The sequence below is a fragment of the Chelonia mydas genome, chromosome 10, assembly GCF_015237465.2.
Source record: "Chelonia mydas isolate rCheMyd1 chromosome 10, rCheMyd1.pri.v2, whole genome shotgun sequence".
NCBI classification, from domain to species: Eukaryota; Metazoa; Chordata; order Testudines; family Cheloniidae; genus Chelonia; species Chelonia mydas.
The window spans coordinates 76505896-76529235 of record NC_051250.2 but is presented as its reverse complement, the minus strand read 5'-3'; the positions used below and the strand labels follow the sequence as shown (position 1 = coordinate 76529235).

General features: G+C 47.2%; 1 long non-coding RNA gene across 3 annotated transcripts in view; it reads left to right on the top strand.

Annotated features, from left to right (window-relative positions):
• The first annotated feature begins 284 nt into the window (after positions 1 to 284).
• Positions 285 to 23340, top strand: part of LOC122461989 — a 38689-nt gene continuing 15633 nt past the window's right edge. For 2 of the 3 annotated variants that reach the window (XR_006284304.1, XR_006284306.1), the window contains exons 1-2: positions 285 to 393; positions 1095 to 1178. This is a non-coding gene — a long non-coding RNA (uncharacterized LOC122461989). Of the gene's footprint in view, positions 394 to 1094; positions 1179 to 11689; positions 12129 to 23340 lie in introns of those variants that run through there. The other variant, XR_006284305.1, reaches the window with a different exon arrangement.

The following is a 23340-nucleotide window of genomic DNA, read 5'->3' as shown; positions in this document are numbered from 1 at the left end:
TAAGGCTGCCTTCGGAGGAGTCCCTGGCAAGCCCTGGTGCAAGGGGCGTGTCAGGGGCAGGAGGGCTGTGCTGGGAGAGGTGCTGAATGTAGCATTGAGGAGCTTATAGGCAGTGCTCTGGTGTACGTGGCAGGCTGGGGAGATTTCTATAATGTGGACAGGCTCCCCGTGGGACAGCCCAGGACTGGGATGGCACACGAGGGTTAATTTTGTCCCCTGACACAGGCTGGCCCTGGCCTTTAAGAGGGAGTAGAGGCCAGTGTGCCTTGGATTAATTAGTTCCCCTCTCGCCCCCACAATTGGGTTTAAAAGCGGGCACCTGGAGGTGAGGAGAAAGAGAGAGGCCTGGTGAGTCAGAGCTGGTTGAAGCACCGACTGGAGGAGCAAGGAAAGGTGCGGGTGAGAGCTGCCTCGGAGAGACAGGCATGCTGCAGGGAGCGGAAATCACACCTCTGACTGCAGTGTAGACATAACCAGAGATGGTTGCAATCCATATTCATGGTGATTTTAATCCCTTGTCCAGTTATTGGCTCACTAGCTGATCCTGTTCTCTGGATGGATTTGTTCTTCATCCGTGTTTGACAAATAATCTTCTGTCTGTGGATTGTTCACAAACTGTTGTCAGCCCCTCTCTTCCTTATTTGGTGTGTGTTGGGTTATATGGTATGGTTGTTGATCCTTGATTGGATGACTGAAACTTCTTAAACAGGAGAGAAACCAATAGCAAATAAAGACAAATGCATTTTTAAATGTTCTGATGAATAAACATTTAGGTAAAACTTGTTAAACTTTCTGGATTTATATTTCTTCTTAGAAATCCCCACTGGTTTTCTCACTACTCCTGTATAAATAATAATGACCCATGAAACACAGCAAACAAACTTGGTGCTTTTAATTAATTAAAATAGCTGAACCAGGTTTTGTCAGGGTTTTTGCCCATGCAACCAGTAGTACTCTCTCTATATTTCAGGCTATTTTCTAAGCTTCCCTCTGAAACACCTCACACCGGCCGCTGTCCGAAGACAGGATATTGAGCTAAATGGACCATTGGTCTGACCCAGTAGGGCTGTTCTTATGTTCTTTTCTTCGCCTAGGTGGCTGTGATTTTTGTCGTCTAAGCAGTCACGTTTACAAGAATTTCCCACTGCATGGAGCTGTGACATAAACACTGCAGACAAGTAAGTGTCCTGCATTTGCCTTCTGATAGTCTTTTGCAGTCCCAGTCAAGTGAATCGCTCTACAGCAATCCGAACAGTCAGCGCACATGAGTTCCACTCCAGGCTACTGCATGTAGCACGCATACCGTGTACAGTGCGTGTATTTATGTTAGGGCAATGAGTTCAACTCCTATATCAGCAATTGAGAGCAGTTTGATACCCAACCTTATAACTCCAGCACCACTAATAAGGGAAATAGGCTGATTAAATCTAAACAACTGTTGTCAGTTTCGTAGCTGAGTGATCCAGATAGTATAAGCAATTTACATGTACAGTCACTCAGTGAGTTTGCATTTGACTTTTGTGCTGTCACTTCTCTTCACCGGCATGTAGGCATGCTGTTTGTGATCACACAGTTTATCCAGCTATGCTGCAGGAGTTGAGGAAAAACAGAAGGAAATGAATTGTATTCAGAGTAGCAGCTGTGTTAGTCGGTATTCGCAAAAAGAAAAGGAGTACTTGTGGCACCTTAGAGACTAACCAATTTATTTGAGCATAAGCTTTCGTGAGCTACAGCTCACTTCATCGGATGCATACAGACTAACACGGCTGCTACTCTGAAACCTGTCATTATGCAAGGCACTGCATTTAGCCATATGGAGTGGAAATCTATCAACTTCAGGAATGCATCCGATGAAGTGAGCTGTAGCTCACGAAAGCTTATGCTCAAATAAATTGGTTAGTCTCCAAGGTGCCACTAGTACTCCTTTTCTTTTTGCGAATTTTATTCAGTGGGTGGGAATTCCATCAAAGACAACTGCATAAAGGAGAGCCTAAAACCTGCCATTCCGTGAATGCTCAGATGCTGGAGAGAATTTGCACTGACTCACTTTCCTAATATAGGAAAGGACACTGATGTTTCTTCAGAAGCAGTCAAATGATTGCTGAGCAGATCGGATAGAGGATACAAATAGGGTCCCAGTTTCTGTTTTTTCACCTTCAACCCAGTAGTATCGTGTGCCCTAAAGTTATGATTAGACTGCTTTTGTTTGTACAGCATCTAGTACGATGAGGCCTGGATTAGGGTCCTTACATGATAGCACAGTAGAAATAGTAAAAGCTGATCTATTTCTTAGGAGGTGAGCTGAGAAGGGGGGTTATTGATTTCCCCCCCCCCCCAAATATCCCTGTCTTCATTTTGTTGTACCACTTGAGCAAGTCTGTAGAAGGAGAAGCCAGGAGCATGTTCTAAGAGGGTGGAGTTTTGTAGCCCATAAGAATGGCCATACTGGGTCAGCCCAAAGGTCCATCTAGCCCAGTATCCTGTCTTCCGACAGTGGCCAATGCCAGGTGCCCCGGGCGAATGAACAGAACAGGTAATCATCAAGTGATCCATCCCCAGTCACCCATTCCCAGCTTCTGGCAAACAGAGGCTAGCGACACCATCCCTGCCCAAACCAAGATCATACTTTTCAGGGAATACGTGAAGTTGGAGTCTCCTGCCCTTCATCTGCTGAAGACCCAGGGCCCCTGCTTCTTTGTAAATCCAAAGAGCTCATCTAATGTAAATATGGTAATATTCAATGTCGTACATAAGAGTCTTAAAAGAAATCATGGCTGTTCTTAACAAGAAAGGACTTTCCAGCAGTCAATACTCAGAGCTCTGGCAGGAGAGAAGAGGCACTGAAGTGATGACATCCACGAAAGGGTTTTATCTCTGATTTTTAATGCTGGAAGGACCATGTTGCTAGAAATGTGTTTCAGTTGCTCAGACATGATCCTGGGAGGTGCTGAGAGCCCTGGACTCAGTGGATGTTACATGCTCACCACCTCCCAGGAGGCACTCAGCACCTTGCAGGACGGGGCCTGTAGTGAGCTGTAGCCAGACAATGAACTCTGCCTGCAGTGGCTGTGTCTGCATCAGATCACGCCTCATGGAGAGTGACATTCCAGGATTTTCAACTGAGTGGGAGTCAAACTCTTTCCCAATCCCTGCTCAGACTCTTTCTGGGACCATTTGAAATCCGAGCGTGAGGAAGATAACACTGGCCTCAAGCAAGCAATAATTAGAGGTGAGCTCTCTGGATCAGGGACTTAATTCCCTATATATCCATGCAGACCCCAGCACCTTTTTGGGCACTACGGGAATATGAACAGCCAACAATGCTGGCTGCTTTGCCTGCAAACTTAAATACACTGTTCATGTGTCTTCTCAGCATCGATGCCAAAGGAGCATCCAGCAACGGCTGCATCTGCACTTAGACGGCCAATGTCTTTCCCTTACCTATTGCGCTTGGCCTGGTGCAGCATTGCATGCAACGCTGCTCAAGTAGAGCAAGGCTTGTGAACCTGCCTGGAATCGGAAGGAGCAGGGGCGCTAAGCAGCCTTGCAGTGTGGCCAAGCTACTTGGGAGGGAAAAGGTCATGTGCTGTGGGTGTGTCTGCGAGACAGAGAACCAGAACTTTGCAGAGTGGATGAGAGTTTGGTAGTACGGATAAAAGTCCCCAAGGCCTAGAAGGAGACTGTGAAATCCAGCTCTCTCTTGTGACCCAAGTCCTATCTGAATGCGAGTCTTCCAAAGTGCAGCTGAACTGTCCTTCACATGGTTCTCTTCCCAAATATAACTACACATGGAGTGTAGCTTATACGGGACGCTTAAATTAACACCGCAGCGGCTCTGAATAGTCCACTGAAATAAAAATCTTTCATTGACATTTATAGGTCTGTGGTGATGTCTGCAGAAAGGTTACAACTCCTGCGGCGAGACACGTCCATTAACATTATCATGGCTCAAGAGGCTTAGGTTTATTCCCAGTGTGACTCTTAATTTAATGGAGTACTTGTGGCACCTTGGAGACTAACAAATTTATTTGAGCATAAGCTACAGCTCACTTCATCGGATGCATACCAGCGCTTGTCATCAGCAAAACTTTTGTCTTTCGGGGGTGTGTTGTTTTTTTTTTAACACTTCTGAAAGACAAAAGTTTTTTGTCATTCAATTACGAGTGTAGACATAGCCTTAAAGACTCCAGGTGACAGCAAATCCACCACATCCAGAGCTAAACTGTTCTAATAGTTCGTCAGCTGGACTTTTAAGCATTCACATCTTATTTCTAGTATAAATTTGTCTTGCTTCAGCTTTCAACCTATCCAGTCATGGCCCAAATCATGGCTCCCTTGGGTAGCGTTGTGCAAATTACTTCCTCCCTCTGTGTCTCTCCATCTGTCACACATGGCCAGCAATACCCTCTTGGGACCAGGGCTTCGGGACCATTAACCAATGCTCATTCTGAACATGGCTTGTCCTTGTCTACACTGATCAGGCAAACATGCTCCGTGTAGCGTCACTTAAATGTAGATGGGAGGAGTCAAGCTAAACACAACAGACCCATGCAAATGAACCAACCGCTACGTGTTGCTGAAACTTTAGACACCTGACCGTATTACAAGTTATGTGTAGTGGGATGGACAGGGTCTGTGTGAGGTGGGGGACCCCCTTAACTGTGATTAACACAGCTCCAGTTATCCCCTGGGTGAAGCCCAGCTGAGGCAGCTGTTGGCACAAAGATTTAGGGGTTAAATCTGAAGTGGTACTGGCCTACGTTCTCTGGGTTGCCCCCTGAGGTGGGGGAAGAACCAGGATTTCTATGTGCATGTGAGGTTTATTCATGTGCATGTGAGGTACACCTGAACCTTATTAGGTACAGAGCCTTACAACCCTGTGGGATGTACTGGAGGGTGATGGCTGGCCGGGAACAGGCTAGGGACACCTCTGAAGTTGTATGAAGGGAGTGCAGCTGAAGGCTTTGCCAGTCTGTTTTATTTTGGTTGCACCTGGGAGAAGAAATAGCTGTAAATAAATCAGAAACCCCCGGAGAGGTTATTTTCTGCAGAACTTGGGATTCCTGCTGGGTTTCTGTCCAGCAGCATGATTCATGGCTATGCTACAGTGTTTTGCTTGTGTTTTAATTAACTGGTTAGGTGTTCGTTTCGTTATCGCTACATGGCGTTAGACTTCAGTCATTCAGCGAGAGGAGCTCGTCGGGCGGCTGATCCGTGTTAGCATCTGGGCTCCTTTGGCATTTATTCTCTACGCTGAGAGAACCTGTGGCTTTGGGAGGGAGTTTTGAGGAAATAACTCCGTTATGAGGAAGACTGGCGTGGGAAAAGCTGATTTCCTGTATTCTTTTTCTGCAGCAATTATTATTATCACAGCATGTGAGAGATCTGGCTGGGTGACAACTCATGTTTCTGGCCATCACGGAGAGCCATTAATGCAGAAGAAGTTGGACTCACTTGGGGCTTTAATTATCTTCCAAATTCCCCAGAACACATCAAAAGGAACAATGTTGCTGCTCTCCCTGTTCTCTTTCTGCCTCCAGTATCTCAGCTGGGAATAGCAAGAGGCAGGCCGAGCTCTTGAGGTAAAGGCCAGACGAAGCAGCCCTCAATATCGCTCATTGGCTGCTCCCACCCTTCAGTGTTAGATGTTCTCCTTCCCATTTGTGGTTAATCCACCCACAGAGCTGAATGCAGTGCAAAGCGAGGGGAACGAGAGAGGAACAGATATGTTCTTAGCAGAGGAAGCAGCAAAGGATTCCAGCAGACGTGAGCAAGGGATGATAGATTCAGACCAGAGCTGTCACAGCTACAGTGTACAAAACAGGAAGCCCCAAAATCTGAGAGGCCATAGCCAGAAAGTGCAGATCTGAGCCTCCCCAAAGCCGGGGGGTAACTGGAACGGGGAGCTTTGCCTTGGTGCACATGGGACAGTGGCTGTGCCATTCAAATCCGGATTCACATTTCTCCAGCTTTGGAGCGTGCAGCTCTGCGGGTTTGGGCCAGGCCTATGACTGTGAGAATTCTATTCTTACTGAGCAGAGAGATGCCAGATCCACGGTACTGGGTTAATAAGCCACTGGGATGGTGACGGGGGTGGGTGAGAGATGACCTACAGGATGGTAATAGGTCTCTCCCCTTCTAATCTGTGTCTCTCTGGCCTTTCGTCTCTGGACGTGTGGGTGCACAGCTGAGGTTAGCAATTAGAGCCCATCAGTTTGGTGGCCTGTGTCTCGTGATCAGTGCAACGTGAGGGTCTGGGCATCTACCTGTTTTTCTTCTGTTTGTTTGTAAAAAGGGAAGGTGTGTCATGATCAGTGGAACCGGAGTCAGAGGGCCCATGTTCCTTGGGTGGACTGTTTAATGAGAAGAAAACAAGGAATGTGAGGTGTTGGGTGGGGAGAGCATTTCAGCCTCATAGGCCACAATGTACTGGGATTCCACTTGTCCAACTTGGCAGGTGGCCTAGGGACAGGAAGAGGATGCAGCTGGAGTGGCAGAGCTTGGAGAGAAAGGGCTAGAGCGTGGCATGTACTTTTGAGCTGTGAGTCAGGTCAGCATGGAGCCACATCACCCAAGGATCTCTGAGCAGATTGCGCATCCTGTGTGCATGCATATGTGTGCTGCCCCCCAGTTCCACAGGCCAGTGGAAAGAAGGTGCATTGCCCCTTCCGGCTCCTGTTAGGACACCTGGGTGGGGCAAGAGGGGAGTGAACAGTCCCTGTGCTCCCCACACTCTGGGGCAGGGGTGGGCAAACTCTTTGGGCTGAGGGCCACATCTGGGTGGGGATATTGTATGCAGGGCCGGGGCAGGAGGTTGGGGTGTGGGAGGGAGTGCAGGGTGTGGGAGGGGGTGCGGTGTGGAGGAATGGGCTCAGGGCAAGGGATTGGGGCAAAGGAGGGGTGTGGAGTGCAGGAGGGGGCTCAGGGAAGGGGTTGCAGGAGGGGTGCGGACTGCGGGAGGGAGCTCGGGGCAGGGGGTTGGGGTGCAGGAGGGGTATGGGGTGTGGTGGGGGCTCAGGGCAGGGAGTTGAGGTGCAGGAGGGGTGCGGCAAGGGGCTCAGGGCAGAGGGTTGGGGTGCACAGGAGTGTGTGGTGCAGCAGGGGGCTCAGAGCAGGTGGCTGGGGTGCAGGAGGGGTGCGAGGTGTAGGCAGGGAGTTGGGGGCTGGGAGTGCAGGAGGGGTTCGGGCTCCGGCCCGGTGCCGCTTACCTAAAGCAGCTCCGGGGTGGCAGCGGCATGCACTGGGGCCAGGGCAGGCTCCCTGCATGCCTGCCCTAGCCCGACGCCACGCAACTCCGGGAAGCGGCTGGAACCACGTCCCTGCGTGGCCCCTGGGGGGAGGGCGGGCACAGGGTTCCGCGTGCTGCCCTTGCCACACCTCCAGGTACCTCCCCCGAAGCTCCCATTGGCCATGGTTCCCTGTTCCCAGCCAATGGGAGCTGCGGGGGTGGAGGGCAATGCCTGGAGGCAAGGGGAAGGCATGGAGCCCTCTGCCCCCGGGGCCCCAGGGACATGGTGCTGGCCGCTTCTGAGAATGGCGCGGGGCCTGTGGCACCATGGGGGGCAATCCCGTGGGCCGGATCCAAAGCCCTGAGGGGCCGGATCCGGCCCGCGGGCCGTAGTTTGCCCACCCCTGCTCTGGGGACTACTACTGTGCGTGGCCCCTGAGCAGCCCCACAAGGGTAAGAGGCCTCTTGTGTGGCTGAACCCAGGGCAGCCCAGCCGCCTGGCCCAAAGACATACCCTTGGGACGGAACAAACCAATCAGCTCTGTCAAGGGCAGGCACCATCCACCGGCCAGGCCCTTCCACAAAGGACCTGGGTCTCCTGAAAGCATTGCCACGGCTCACAGCCACCCTGCTACGGGGCAGGCTTACGGAGCTCTCCAGCACGGTCCTCTGAGCCTGCAGGGAGAGGCCAGAGCTGGCCAGCAACAAGCTATTGCTCTATCCGGACAGCAGGGAAGCAAGGCCATGTCCCAGCTCTTGATGCTCATTCTAATAAGGGCCGTGGGTGTAAATCTCCATGGAGATGATGTGTTGCTGGCCTCCATGGCCCTGGAACAAAACCTGCAGTTCAGCCACTCTCCCTTTCCTTGGCCAAACTTGCTGCCTTCAGTCTGATTCTGCCCCCACCCCTTGATTCCCTCTCAGATCAAGTGGGGAGCAAAGAAGGGTTGATGAGGCTCACTGGCATGAAATCTGCAGCCCGTTGGATTTTCTGGGGCATGGCTTGCCAATCTCCAGCTTCCAGTGCAGGGCCCAGCTCTCAGTGACTCCCTCATTTGATGCGGGAGCTACATTGGCAGCACAGAAACACAGGGCCAGATTCTACCTTCATTGTTGCAGGTGTAAATTTGGACTATCCCCATTAGCCTCCAGAGGGCTACTCCGAAAGCACGTCATTGTAAACAGGCCCAGAATGATGTGGTGCCTAGCTGCATCCTAAAGCAGATGGGACATTAAATAAATAAATAAAAACCTCAGCTGCATTAAATTCTGGAACCACATGGTGGTGCTCAGTGTCTTCAAATCTCTAGACAAAACTGCTCATGGAATAAAAAGGTTTGGGGTTTTGTTTTATTTGTTGGGTTTTTTTAAATCCCTCCCCAAAGTAGTTAATTAAACTGCTCGGGCTTTAAGCAAACAATGTAGGAGTTTTACTGGGTTTATTCTTTTAAATGAAGATTGTACTGCACTGATCAGATCCTTTTTCTGTCCCGTGGGTTGCAAACCTGTCAGCCCCAAAGCGCAGAGAAAGGTTTTGTCCTTTTTAAACATGTTTTGCAAAAGAGACATTTTTGGGAGGTTGGAGTCTTGCGCTTAACGAGTTTTTAATCCAGGTCCCGCTTGCAACTTTGCCAGTGAGAGAATGAGAGAGAGAGAGAATCCCATTCTCTAGTTTATTTTGTTTTGCAGTAGGGCCTACAAGCCAGGATCCCACTGCGCTAGGTGCTGTACAAACAGAGAACAGAAAGATGGTCCCCGCAGCATCTCTACATAATACACACTTGTGCAGTGGCACTGTTTTTGAAAGGAGTCATCGTCACAAGCAATAGGAACGAGCAGGTGGCAGCTATGTTTGGATTAATAGCACTGCAGGACCCATGATGGGCCTCTTGTTGTGACGCTGTGGGTCGGATTCTCACAAGTGCAGCTCAGCTGAGGGGGGCAACGGTGTCTTTATGGAGCCTCCCAATGCTGTATGGGGGGATACCTTGGTTCCCATCATAAGGCTGCTGTAACTTATGATGACTTCAGACAGGCCTCTCTGGTCCACTCTTCTGGCCCAATCAAAGCATTCCAGCCATGCCCACTCCTGCCATCTGCCACCATCTGTGCATCTACACTGAGGGTGGCTTGGAGCTGCTACATGACCGCTGCTGTGAGAATGCCCCTGCATTTGAGGGGGCTCGGATAGGTCTGGCCACTTTTGGAGCAGCATCAAGGGGACGGAACACAGCCCGGAATCGGCCTCTAGCTGCATCCTGTTATAAATGTTTGCGGTCAAGGGTTATGATGCAGTAACATTTTTGTTACAGATTTGTTCTGGGCTGTAACCTTTGCACATTAGTTTCCAGTTTCTCTTTTTTAAGTTGTGTATGCGTCTATTTAATTCTCTCCTGCAGAGATGTGGGGGCTGGCAGAAATGGTTAAGCTGAGTGATATTTTGCAAACCTTTTGCTCATAACCTGGGGCTCGTCTACACTTAAAACTTGAATGTAGACACTGCCTATGCTGATGGGAGGTGTTCTCCTGTTGGCATAATTAATCCACCTCCCTTACAGGTGATAGCTAGATTGAATGAAGAATTCTTTCGTCAACCTAGTGCAGTTTTCACAGGTATTTAGGTTGGCTCCGCCGCCCAGAGGTGTGGATTTTTCACACCCCAACCAACGTAGTTAAACCAACCTAATTTCCTAGTGTAGACCAGGCCCTGGACTAGACCCTCTTGGGATGTTTAAGAACAATGGGTGTATTTTTCCTTATTGTGTTGCTTCTGGGACTGATTCAGATTGGGTTTTCTCTCTCTCCTTAATCCCAAACTGCACAGTTAAGGGACGTGGTTTAAATAATCAAAGAAACTGTCATCAGAAAAAACTTGTTGGAGCCAGGGGTGTGTGGATCAGCAGGTCTCCTAGGAACTCGGCCTGAAGATCTGACTGCTTGTTCCAAGCTTTCTTTCCCCACAAGAAGAAAGACTCAAGCTAGTGACATAGTGACCAAGGCCAGTTGACTTATTCCCCTAACAGTGGTAAAGCTGGGATTCTCCAGACTACTGAGGTGGAATCCCTTTGTTGTGGTTAACAATACCCAAATGTCGAATGGCCACTTTCCTTGTAATGGTGCAGGCCTTTAATTCGATGAGAGTTGGTATCGCCTCATTATGCAAAATAAATCCGATAATGGCAGGGCCATGCCTCCCTGAATTGAATGCTGCTGTGAGTTTGGCGTTACTAGTAATTGCAACGTGTACATTGGAGATTGGGACTGAATGTTTCTTTTCAAGATCAGAGGAACTGTGGATGATATTAGAGTTCCCAAGTCTTCCTGGGCTAGGGTTGAGAATACAACCCTGTCCTCTGCAGTGGAGGAATCACTGCTGGATTGAGACTGTGGGGGAAGAAAGCTCTTATGACCGAACAGAAGGTTCCCCTATGAAAACAATTCTGACTGGGCATTGATGTCCAATGAGATCTGCATCTAAGGTGGTCGGAGCTGGCTTGCTGTCTCCCTCATGGCAACATAGTACCACTTGCCACCAAAGCAGCTCTCCCAGGGTCTGCCTGTTTTCCATGTATGTCCCACTCTGGCTAATGCTGGCCAAGCTCTGCTGGCATTGGCAACATTGGGGAAAATCTAGTGGGGAGAGGGCACCACCTGCTGCCATCGTGCCATGGAACCCCGCCCAGTGTAGCCAGAGTCAACAAGGTGCCAAACACAGCTGCTCAGTTGTCTCTGGCGGGCTCCCAGGGTAACGAACCCTGATGGAGCTGACCCTGTGTCAGTGAGAGCGGGCAACTTTTCAAAAAATATCCTTAAGAACATCATGTAAGAGCGGCCATACTGGGTCAGAGAACATGGTCCATCTAACCCAGTATTCTGTCTTCTGACGGTGGCCAATGCCAGGTACTTCTGAAGGAATGACCAGAATGGGGGCATTGGAGTGATCCATCTCCTGTTGTCCAGTCCCAGTTTCCGGCTGTTTGGAGGTTTAGAGAACCCAGAGCATGGGGTTATGTCTTAGGTGCACCAATGGCTATTAACCATCTTCCGTGAGCTTATTTGATTCTTTTATGAACCAGTCAGCCTGAATGTGGACTGGGATCAACTGTGTATTAATATCTGCGCTTAAATAGGATCAGTTTGGTAGTGTACAGATGCCAGCAGCCCTTGATGGGTGAGGCAGGTAAGTCTAGATTTGAAGACAAATACTTCTCTCTCTGCTTTTGAATTCCATGGCAGAGTTTCATTTTTTTTTTTTTTTTTGAAACGTCTCAGTAAAATATGCAATTTCCTGCATTCCTGATACTGTCTCAAGGGTTAGAAACAAACAAGGAAATGCACACTTTTTTTGTCTCTGAAGGCAACCTGTAGCCACCAGAGTTCTTGCTTATATTTTCTCTTCCTGTTTTTCTTTTTCTGAGCCCATCTTGTCTCATTCCACGTGCTTTTTTCCCCCTTTTTTAGCCGTGGGCCCCTAAGGAATCAAGGACTGCAAATGATCCAGCTGGTAGTTAACCCTGATCTGGTTTCCCATCTGACTGTTCTGGAGGCTCCACTCAGGATTCAAAGGGAAAGTTCAAGGATTTTGCGGAGCCGTGGGAACGCAGCTTCTCCGTTCAGTTTTGACAGTCCAAAGAGCAAGGTTCTAGTCCCGTCCTGTGTGACCTTGGGCTAGTCACTTCAGCTGTCCGTGTTTCTTTCCCCTCACACCCTTGCGCTGTCTTGTACGCTTAGCTTTTAACTGTGTGGGGCAAAAGCAATTACCATGTATCTGAGCAGTATCCGCTCAGCTACTGTGTTACAAATACCAATAATAAAAAGGTAGTGACCTGATCAGCGTGTGTGCTATATACTTCATTCGAATCCACATGCTTTGTAATACACATCAGCAGCCGAGTCTGCCCTCTGGATCAAAGTGTTGATTTAACTGGGACTTGGTCCTGCTTTGAGCAGGGGGTTGGACTAGATGACCTTCTGGGGTCCCTTCCAACCCTGATATTCTATGATTCTATGTTTCATTTCCCTGCTGGAAAGTGAAATCTAACAAGCACTATTGTCTGGCTAGCTCCATGTGTCAGACCTCAATTACATTACAAAGCACAGACGCTCCCGTTGATTAACAGAAGACGGTCTGTGAATGGCTCCTGTATCTTTTTCCCCTAATGTGATCCTACAGGCACCCACTCCACTAAATGTTAAAGTGGGTGTAAAAGAAATGGAGCCAGTATCAATGCATGACAGCACCCAATAGGGCCCGGGGTCCAAAGGCACCTTCCTGACTCTGGGGACTGCCTTTTTGTTCTGTTCGCACAGCGCTTGACACACTGGGGTCCACTGGTGCGACAGTAACACAAATTAATAATAAAGGCAGGGGGCATGACGTAAAAGAATTGTAGAGCCAGCTGGCAGCTAGATTTGTGGGGTCAATGAATACCAGCCCGCTGGTGTTCTGCTAGCACCCGTTTTCTGCTCGCTCTGGGTCCAGAAGATCATGAGTGGTCCATGGAGCATACAGGGATCTGAGCTGCATGGCTATGGAGCGTATAGGGACGACTGTATGGATTCCTAGCACTGCTGGATGTAGGGTTTTATGTCATGATTTCAACTCATTTTGGGGTGTTTGGGAATCAGTTTAATTTTGCAGCTTTGTTCCTTGATAGTTCCCCTCTCAGCCTCCTGCCCATCTTGCCAAGTAACTCCTGGGCAGTGTGCTTCCACGCAGAGTCCTGCACCTCTGTAACACCCCCCCTTTAGCCTTTTCCTTGCTCCCAGCAATTGCAACCTTGGCCAGGCCTACACTCAAAAGTAGCTTGACCCAGCTATGGTGCTCAAGAGTGTGAAAAATCCACACACCCCCAGGTGACATAGTTAAGCTGACCTAAGCCCCGGTGTAGGCAGCGCTACATCCATGGAAAGAATTCTTCCGTGCACCTAGCTCCTGCCTCTTGGGGCGGTGGATTAACTACTGTGATGGGAACACACTTCCCAGCAGTATACTGAGTGTCCTCACAGCAGCACCTCTGGAGCTGTGCCACTGACTGGAGCATTTCAAGTACAGACAAGCCCCTACTTTGGCAGGGCAGATCTGGCCTCCAACGTTCCCTCTACTTGCCCATTCCTTTCGAGAGCCAATCTCCTATTGGCCCAACTTCTGTTGGTGGGGAGACAAGCTTTTGAGCTCCCTGTCGCTTCAAAGCTTGTCTCTTTCTCCAGTGGAAGTTGGTCCAATAAAAGATATTACCTCACCCACCTTGGTACTCTCTCATCCTGGGCCCCACACAGCTCCACCAACACTGCAAACAACATCTGGCCCTTCCTCTGAGCCACAGTCTGAGGAGAAATGGTTATAACAAGCAGCTCGCTGCTCATTCCTCTTCACTGCTGCTCCCTCCCATCCTCCCTCCACCCCCGCAGGCCCTGTGGTGGAAAATGAGGGCCCAAGGCACTTTCCCAGCTCTCCTGGTTGCTTCAGACATGCTAGAGAGCTGCTCCACCCTCCCAGCCCTGCCCTGTTTAAACACTTGAGAAGCAATCCCACAGGGAGTACACACCCTTGAGGCAATAGTGTTTCTTATCTATCTTCCAGTGCTGCAAATCCACTCAACCTGTTAGCCAGCTTTCTGGCCACCCAATCTCCATGCTGCCAAATAGCTTCCTGTGTGAGATCCCTGAAACGCCTGTGTGATGTCTCCTTTCAGTGACTGTTTGCAGGACCCCGCAGCTGAAGTGGCTTCTATCTGTGAAGGTACCTTGATCAGACTGCTCCGGTGGTCTAATGTGCTCTCCCCTGCTTCCTGCAATGAGCGCGGGCCCCTCTGAGACAAAGCCAGGCACCAGGATGGTAGGTTTTGAGATGCGGTGCCAGTCTCCTTGTTCTTGTTGCCTTCCCTGCAAGTGCTCGGAGCAGGGGTGTGTGTGGGTGTGTCTGTGTATGTACTCTCAGGTGGCTCACTCAATAAAACCAGCTCTGCCTCTATTGATTAAAACCCTGTGCTGTGTGGGTGTGGTTCCGGCTCCTGGCAAGCAGCTTCGACACTGATAACACCAGCACAGTGCAGGGGCTGCTCTGCAGTGCTGTTTCCCGCTGCTGCTTACTCCTGACCTGTGCTTTCTGTTTCATGCTGGGCCTCTCCTTGGACAAACTCATGTAGGGAGGGCCTGGGAAGAAGTGGGGGTGGTTTGCAGCGATGGCTCTGATTTCCCCCTGGGAAATAGGAGGGCTGTGGTGAACAGTGCTGGGAAATTGTGTCTCCTCCCCTTCAAATGATCTGACTGCTGCCCTGTGACTTTCCTGGGAAGAGCCTGCTCAGGGCCTAGTGCTATTCATCGGTTCCCTTCTGTTATCAGTTCTGGGTTTGTACAGCGCCTAGCACAAGGGGGTCCTGGTCCTGGTCCAGGACTGGGCGACCAAGGCACTCCAGCAATACAGATAAAATAATGATAATAATAGCCCGGTAACTGGCCTCGGCATGCTCAGGATGGATGCCAGTGGCTGGAGAGAGCCCCGAGGGGAGGGAAGGTCTCTAAGGAAAAGGGATGCAGCTGGTGGGAATAAATCTCTAGTTGCAGGAGGGCACAGCAGTGGGTGGCATGGCGGGCAGCGGGAGGGCATGGGAGTGGGTGGCACAGGAGGCAAGGAGGGCAGTGGGAGTGGGTGACACGGGTGGGTGGCGGGAGGGTGCAGCAGTGGAGAGAGGGAGGGCTGCGGCAGGATCTGGCAGTGGACGGCATGGGAGTGGGTGGTACGGGGGAGTAGGGACGGGAATATGGGGGGAGTATGGCAGTGGGGGCAGGGAGGCACAGTAATGGGTGGCAGAAAGTCTCTGGGCTCTGGGCAGATGCCATAGCAGGAGTGAGCGGGTGAGTTTTCGAGCCTCAGGAAGGGTGGCAGGTGAGGGCTCCAGTGGAGGGCGTGGGTGCAGGGTCTGCCTGGGTGGGGACACACTACTGACACAGACAGGGCTTCTGAGGAGCAGTCAGGCCATCAGTGAAATCGAGCCTTTTGGTTTTCCGCTGTTCTAATTTATCCTTCGGTCCCGTGACGTTGGACCATGATTGGTCCATGCTGGAATGCATCCCACCGGCTGCCTCCACGCCTGCTCATTGCATTGCAGCCCAGGCAGACCCCCCTCCTCTCCAGGAATTTTTAAAGAGGTGAAATACCAGCTTCAGTTGCCGTAGGCTGGAGCAAATACTGCCTGACAGCCCAGCACATGCGCTCAGACATCTGATGCTTTCTTGAGCCTCCTGTTCCTCTCCATTCGGTGCCATTTTCCCCCTTTGGATACTCAGTTTGCTAATGCAGAGCTGTAAGGCGCCCTGTGTGCAAGAAGGAATCCCTGCGCTCTGATCTGCATTGCTATTAGCACCCCAGGACGGACGGACGCTTGGCGGCCTGGGCCGTGCTGAGAGAACAGGTGAGTTGGGGACATGTGCCTCAGCTCATTGCTCAGCTGGGTTCAAAGTGAATTTTAAGAAGTGCATCCTAACACCTCTACTAAAACCTGCATTGAACAAGGATAGTCCAGTGAGTGACACCATAGAAATGTAGGGCTGGAGGGGACCTCAAGAGGTCATGTAGTCCAGCCCCCTCTGAGGAGGCAGGATAGGCAAATCTAGACCATCTCTGGCAGGTGTTTGTCCAACCTGTTCTTAAAAACCTCCAGTGACAGGGATCTACAACCTCCCTTGGAAATCTATTCCAGAGCTTAGCTCCTCTTATGGGCTATGTCTACACGGCAAAGAAAAACCCATGTCTGGCCTGTGCTAGCCAACTCCAGCTCCTGGGGCTCAGGCTGTTTCATTGATGTGTGGATTTCTGGGACCCTCCCACCTCACTGGGTCCTAGAGCCCATCAATACTGGTGGGGCTTCAACCGGAGTACTGTGTCATACTTCAGGAGAGATGCATATACATTGGAGAGAATCCAGAGGAGAGCAACAGAAATGATCAAAGCTTTAGAAAACCTGACCTGTGAGGAAAGGTTAAAACAAATGGGAGTGTTTAGTCTTGAGAAAAGAAGACTGTCAGGTCCCCCCTCAACAGTCTTCAGATATGTTAACAGCTGTCATCTAGTGAACAGTGATCAATTGTTCTCCATGTCCACTGAAGACAAGACAAGAAGTAATGGGTTTAATCTGCAGGAAGAGAGATTTAGGTTAGACATGAGGAAAAACTTTCTAGGTATACGGTTAGTTAAGCTCCGGAATAGGCTTCCAGAGGAGGTTGTGGAATCCCCATCACTGGAGGTTTTCTAGAACAGGTCGGACAAACATCTGTCAGGGATGGTCTAGGTTTACTTAGTCCATCCCCCTGTGCTGAGGCAGGACCAGATGATCTCTCAAGGTCTCTTCCAGTCCTACATTTCTATAAGAATGGCCATATTGGGTCAGATCAATAGTCCATCTAGTCCAATATCCTGTCTTCTGACAGTGGCCAATACCAGGTTGTATGAAGTCAATGGAAAGAATCACTGGCTTCAGTGCGGGTTGGGTTGGGAGTCTCCACTGTTATAACCCTTCCCTTTCTGATCCAGATGGGGTATGTGTGTGTGTGTGTATTTCAAACCAATAGCCACACATGGTCTGGAAGTGGCACCACAGAGACCAGACAAAGAGGGAAAACCTGGCTTTCAGCAGACTTTTGGATGCTTCTGTTGACTGAACGTTTTGTACAGTTACATATTTTTGGAACGGTGAGTGTTTTACCATTGACTCCTGACTGCCAATCCTTAGGTATGTTACAGTTGCTAACAGACTTCTGAGAAGAAAGACAGTGATAAGAGGAAATTCTCTAGACTAAAACATCAAAGAAAGTAGTACAATGTTTTAAAGGTGAACTGCAAAGTCGGAGGGAAATGGGTTTGTGTTCTTTTTTTTTATTTTTATTTTTTTTTTGATGTTATAAGCAAGACAAGGGTCAAGTTGCAGTGGGGGAGGTTTAGGTTGGATATTAGGAAAAACTTTTTCACTAGGAGGGTGGTGAAACACTGGAATGCGTTACCTAGGGAGGTGGTAGAATCTCCTTCCTTGGAAGTTTTTAAGGTCAGGCTTGACAAAGCCCTGGCTAGGATGATTTGATTGGGGATTGGTCCTGCTTTGAGCAGGGGGTTGGACTAGATGACCTCCTGAAGTCCCTTCCAACCCTGATATTCTATGATTCTATGATTCTAAGACCTGAAAAGTTCTGGGGTTTGGGGTGCTGTGGTTTTTTTGTTTTTTTTAATTCTGTTGGTTTTCTGTGTTAGAAATTCATGTCCTGTCTAGGCTTGGAAGACTCTATGGTGTAGAAGTAGTGATATGATGACATCTAGGGTGACCAGATGTCCCAGTTTTATGGGGACAGTCCCGATATTTAGGGCTTTGTCTTACATAGGCTCCTATTACCCCTCCCACCACCATCCCGATTTTCCACACTTGCTATCCAGTCACCTTGATGACATCACAAAAGCAAATTGAAGGGGAAGGAATTTTTAGTCGCTGTGTAAAACTTTATCTTGCCATTATTTAACTCCAATGTCTAATGAATATTTTGGAGAAAGGTAGGCTTTGTTAAAAATTCAAAACCTGCAGCCTTTCACTTAAGGTAGAAAGCTAACAGTATATATCCTCAGCTAAAGTTGGGGAGACCAGAATTGCCATTTCTGGTATTTCTAAAGTAAGAAAGAAAGCAGGAAAAAGTATAATCAGGCTTTCTTTAGACTTCAGAATGAAGCAGAAAATGGCCACAAGCCCAATTTTTTAAAAAGCGGGCTTTGCAAGTCACCTCTAAAAGTTTAATGTAATAGAGCGCCCTAGCTTCTGATCCCTACCCAAAAGTCTGCCTGGTATTGCTGGAGCAGAATGTGTGAGAGCAAAAGCAGATTTTGTGTCTAGTGAAGAGACCCGTTTCTCCTGACGCTGAAAGAAAATGCTAGGATAATATTTTGAAAAGAATTTCAGTTCGGCACAGTGTGACTTGTGCAGTACAGAAGCAACCTGCTTAAAAGTGGATGGGAGAGAGAGCCTGAAAAAGAGCATTTGCTGTATGAAGTCGGTTTTCCTTGATTTCCTTTCCATCCTCACTCACTTGCTTCTAAAGGATCCGGATTATAATTCACTGAGACAGTAAACACAGAGTAGGTGCCATTTTTTAATAAAGCGGGTACCTACTGAATCCTGGTATTTACTTTCACTGTGGTCGTTGCGGTATTCCTCTCCACTTAAAACGGGAACTGGTGCAAATAGCATGGGTGGTCAATGTGGCAAGGCAGTAAGCATACGGTTGTTAGTGGCACTCCTTGGATCTAGGCTTTTTTAAATGGTGTTTGTGAGACCTGTCGAATCTCATTCATTTAGGGTTAGTTGCCTTCCTTTGGGGTTAATTTCTATCAGGAGTATTTCACTGTTACAAAGAAGGATTTTTCAATATTTTGTTTAGGGTGTTTAAAATCCTCCCTTATTCAGATAGCCACAGCTCAGCAGCCCGGTAGTTATGGAAGTAATTTTTTAAAAAGGATTTCTTTCAGCTAGTTAATGAATGGTTCTGTTTTACAGGGCCCAATTAATGAATTATTTTAAAACTGGTTAATTTCTTTATAATTGGTCCCTAATAGTCATTTCATTGGCAGAGCCTTAAAACAATACCATTATTGGACTAGTAGCATCCATTTTAACACTCTAATCCTGCTTGATATTTAATAAATGCTTTTTCTATTCTTAAAACATATTAACTTTCCATTCAATGTCAACATTTGTGTTGTATGGCTCATTCTGAAGTGTAATTTATTTGAAGTGTAATTTATGTCTGATGAGGACTAATGTAGCTTTCAAAAATAAGAACACTCTCTTCATTGTCTCTTACGGGAAAGCTGATGTTTAATTTACTGACGTGAATGTACAGTAGATCTGGACATGTTGGTGAATTCTGAATACATCTTAAGTGTTTGACTAGCAATCAGTGTCATGTTCAATAAAGCTGTCTTAGGGCAGACTGAGGTGTCGTCCCTCCCCATGAACTGCTCTTGGAGTCCTGCTTCCTACCACACTTATCAAGACTAAGGTCTGGTCTATATTACAGAGTTAGGCTGATGCAAGGCAGCTTACATCACTCTAACTATGCAAGTGTCTATGCTTAAATTTCACTCCTGCCGACGTAACTGACCCTCCACATCGACTTCATAACTCCACCTCCACAAGCGGCATAGAGTCAAGGTTGGCGTAGTTAGCTCAACGCAGTGTCAATATAGACACTGTGTTGCTTACGTCAACTGTTACTGGCTTTCAGGAGCCATCCCACACTGACAGTACAATCGATACAAGCGCTCCTGGTGAGGATGCGCACTGCTGACACAAGGACCAAAGTGTGGACATGCACAAGTGATATAATTACGGCAATGGCTGTATGCTGTCATAAGTCAATTTAATTTTGTAGTGTAGACATGGCCTGAGGCTGTGTCTGTGCTGTGCCACAGTGTGGACTACATGGCCACGAACTGCAGAGTGCATCAAATTGTTGCACTCTAACTAGCCTGAGTGGACACTGTTGGTGTGAACTAAAAGGTACAGACTAGTTAGCATTAACTTAGCCCTCTTTCAGACAGGACTATGTTAACGTGAACGAAGTACCCTTCAGTTTGCCCCAGCAATGTCCACGCAGGGCAGTTGGAACACAGCCTGCCGCTTTGCACTGCATTTCATACCCTATAGTCCAAATTCCAGGGCCATGTAGATAAACCCAAACTGTATGTAATGCTTCTCTTGATCTCAGATGGGAATTAGGTTTGCATATCATTTGCAGAATGGACCCCATGTTGCATAACTCCAAGTCTGTAAAATGGGGTTAATGCTTAGAGCTGTCTGATGAATTTTCATTGACCCATTTTTTGTCAGAAACTACCAAGTCAAAACTGTTTATGGGGAAAGGGTTGCATTCAATGAGTTTCCCACTTTGAACAAAGTTTTGAAATTGTCAGAATGTCCTGTTTTGACATTTTCAAAACAAAAAGTTAAAATTTTTCAGTTCAAAATGCCTTTTTTAGAAATTTGTTAATTGACGGTAAAAAATTAATTAATTCATTCAAAAAGGTCAAAATTGAGATGATTCAAAAATTACTGAAAAAATGTTTTGACTGACCTGATCCAATTGTACTCTTCCCCCCCTTCCCTCCCCCCCTCCAGATTTTCAGTTTGCAACAATTTTCAAGATTTTGACGTTTTGTCCTGATTCAGGCAGGAAATTTTTTTCAAAATCTAAGAAATTGTCATGCGACACGAAACCAGTTTTCAGCCCAACTCGAATAGCAATACTTCCTTTCTCCCCTCTTTTGCCTGTTTCATCTACTTACAGTGGCAGCTCTTTGGGGGAGAGGCCTTTACAGCACTTAGCACAATGAAGCCTGTTTCTCAGTTGAATCCTGTTGTGGCTCCTGTATTACAAATAATACATTATTGAAGTTTACAACAAAAGGTGAAAGGTACAAGTATTTATTGTAGGCTGCAACCTTGCTAATTCACCAATCCTCCCAAGAACTGGCAGCCTCTTCCCACTTCTAAGCAACGGTTTGGGGTGAAGTCTCTTATTCCTTATTTTTCTCCCACTACATTGTGATACATTTGCTTGCACATTATAAAGTAAGGTTGTCGATAACTAAACAAAACCACAAGTGTCAAACTATATGAACAGATTTCAGAGTAGCAGCCGTGTTAGTCTGTATTTGCAAAAAGAAAAGGAGTACTTGTGGCACCTTAGAGACTAACAAATTTATTTGAGCATAAGCTTTCGTGAGCTTATGCTCAAATAAATTGGTTAGTCTCTAAGGTGCCACAAGTACTCCTTTTCTTTATATGAACAGAGTATGTTTTGTGATGCCTCAGCTTGCCTTTTTTATTGTTTGCCCTCCTTACTCTCAGGCAATGGTTCTGCCCATCATCAGTGTGAATTGCTGAGGTTCTACTGGTCAGAGAAGCTACACTAAGGACCATCAATTCAACGCATCTCAAAAATGCTTTGTGGGAAAACTTGAATTTTGCTAAAAGAAAAGGAGGACTTGTGGCACCTTAGAGACTAACCAATTTATTTGAGCATAAGCTTTCGTGAGCTACAGCTCACTTCATCAGATGGCTTATGCTCAAATAAATTGGTTAGTCTCTAAGGTGCCACAAGTCCTCCTTTTCTTTTTGTGAATACAGACTAACATGGCTGCTACTCTGAAACCTTGAATTTTGCTGAAATGTTCATGTCTCCTACTGGGGAAAATTGGAAAGAAATATTTGGCTTGGGACAGTTCAACCCCAAATTGAAACATTTTTGGTTTGTTGAACTGAACCGAAACATTTTGTTTCAAGTCAGTTCCTCATTAAACTGCATGTCCCTAAGCTGCCTCATGGGAGTTGTAGATAAATGTTTTATGCCTGCAATCTCTCCTATGGGCTGGACTACATGTCCCATGATGCACCGTAGGCAGATGCAGTTTAACATCGAACTGACTTGCAATGAAACATGTTGACGTTTCCAAATTAAAATTTTTTTGATCTTTTCTTCTAAAAAAAATAAAGAATCTTGTATTTTGATTCTTCAGCCTGTTTTGGGACGGAAACCAGGGTGACAATCTCATAGGATGGAAATTCCAATTTTCACCCAGCTCTAGTTACAATACATATGCTACTTTGGGTCACAGCTGTTCTCTGAAAGGTAAAGGGAGAAACATTAGAACCAAATTGTCAGAAGTGACCAGTGCTTTTTGGGTGCCTCAGTGTTTGGGTGTAAATTAGCCCCCATTAAGGCATCTAACCTTGGCACCTAAAATCACTAGACAGTCTTGAAAATATCGGGCTATTGTCCATGCTAGACTTTTCTCTCCTTAACATTTCCCATTGTGCGGCCACCAGTGATAGCAACAGCGATCGCTATAATGTAGACAGTGTAGTATTCAGATACCAAGGTGAAGAGGACCATGTAAGAACCTAACTAGATAAGCAGTTTCTGGTGTTTCAACCACTGTGTCTTCTAGCCTTGCTTATCTCTCAAGGTTGCACAACATGGTGGTTAAAAAACTGGTCACTAGGCTACCCTAACACTGTAAATATTGACAGGTTTCAGAGTAGCAGCCGTGTTAGTCTGTATCCGCAAAAAGAACAGGAGGACTTGTGGCACCTTAGAGACTAACCAATTTATTTGAGCATAAGCTTTTGTGAGCTACAGCATCCGATGAAGTGAGGGTGGAGCTTCATCAGTGCAGAAACAGCGAGGGCTTGTAGAATCAGGGCCAGAAATAGCTCCTCTGAACCCTCTTCTGCTCCATAACCAGCAGACCCTGGGCACAACAGAGAATCTGCCCCTGAATGTTTAGTTAATGCAGTGCCCCCAGCCCCAAGCGTTCCAAAATTGGGAATCCGTCCCCCATGCAGCGCACCAGATTTTTAAAAAAAAAACTCATGATTTTTAAAGCAAATCAATTTCAGGTTCCTTTTATCTTCTTTCTGGTTTCTGAGATTTTAGGGGGCAGTCACATTTTTAAGCATTTAACCCCGAGTGCTAGAAACTTTTTCTCTTTCTTTTTTAATGAAAGCTGAGAGTGTGTTATAGTCACAAGATGCCAAAAGCGGGGGCTTTGAGTTTGGTTTAAAACAGCAAGTTTCACAAAATCCACAATCAAATTTTGAGAGTTGCCAACACTGTTAATGCTTCATTATAAATCAGTCTCTGAAGGATGCTATAAACAATATGACTTCAGTTTAAGAACAGCGTGTGTTTGATCCGCTTTAGCTTCAACATTTTCCTAGGTGGATCTGCTTAGTTTCAATGGGTTATGTATGTAAAATTTAAAGCTGGTGAGAAATGTTCTTGTTGTTTAATAACACAGTTTGATGCCATCCTTAAAATAGGAAGCAGTATAGCCAAGTCAGTTACAGACCTTTTTGTTCAAGGTTTTTTGTTTTTGACCTTCTTCCATAAGAGCCCATGTGAAAAGGTAACATCTTTTGAGGACTAATTTTGGCAATTAAATCAAGCAGAATAATACCTCGTCCCAAAATCTTAGTGATACACAGCCTAAATGAGTTCTGTAGGCCACACACCAGCATGTAGGTCAGCACAATGATCTTAATTCATATCTGATTCTATAACTCCATTCATTT